The following is a 1024-nucleotide window of genomic DNA, read 5'->3' as shown; positions in this document are numbered from 1 at the left end:
GCAGCGGCTAAGGCGAGGGTTTCGCTTGAGAGTAGAAGTATTTATTTTATTTGTTTAAAATTTATTTATTTGTTTTATTTTATTTACTTAAAATTTGTTTTGTGGGTTTTATACAAATAAATAAAATATAAACAAATACATAGACAGAGCAAATTATATAAGAAAATATTATATATTATATATTGTACATATATATATTATATATATTAATTATATTATATTAATTATATTATATTAATTATATTATATATTATATATATTATATTTGTTTTATCTGGTTATATAAATAAAACAAATTATTTGTTTAAGTGCATTATTTGTTTTGTTTGTTTTGTGCGTCTGTTTAAATAAATAAATAAATAAATAAACAAATAAATAAATAAATAAACAAATAATTAATTAATTAATTTGTTTTATTTGTTTATATAAACAAAACAAATTATTTATTTATTTAGGTAAACAAACAGTGCAAATTATTTATTTTATTTAAATTAGTAAAATATGTCACAATTTACAGATATAACAAAACAGATAAATAAAGATAATAATAAATAAATAAATAAATAGTAATAATAATAGTAATAATAATAATAATAATAATAATAATAATTATTATTATTATTATTATTATTTTGCTGCTGCTCTTATCAAGAAAAGAAACAAAAACAAACAAAACCCTAAGCTTTGTCACCAGCTAAACCCTAAACCCTAAACCCTAAACCCTAATCCTTTAGCCTTGTCTTGCATAGAAAGGAGATTAACATAAACGAAAAAACACATATACACACATATATACACACACATAGGACTAGGCTTTAGGGTTTAGGGTTTAGGGTTTATGAGTTAGGGTTGTTTTAGGGTTTAGTGTTCTAGGGTTTAGGGTTTAGGGTTTAGGGTTTAGGCCGTCAGGGGGTAGCAGGGGGAGAGAAAGGAGGTGTATTCAAATACGAAACAAGATATTAAATACACAAAATAAAATCAAAGACTCAATTACCCTATTAGATTTTAGGGTTTAGGGTTTAGG

The sequence above is a fragment of the Eimeria acervulina genome, genomic scaffold, assembly GCF_000499425.1.
Source record: "Eimeria acervulina Houghton genomic scaffold, Eah_scaff868, whole genome shotgun sequence".
In the NCBI taxonomy this organism is placed as follows: Eukaryota; Apicomplexa; class Conoidasida; order Eucoccidiorida; family Eimeriidae; genus Eimeria; species Eimeria acervulina.
The sequence above is the reverse complement of the archived record's forward strand: the minus strand, read 5'-3'. Positions refer to the sequence as shown.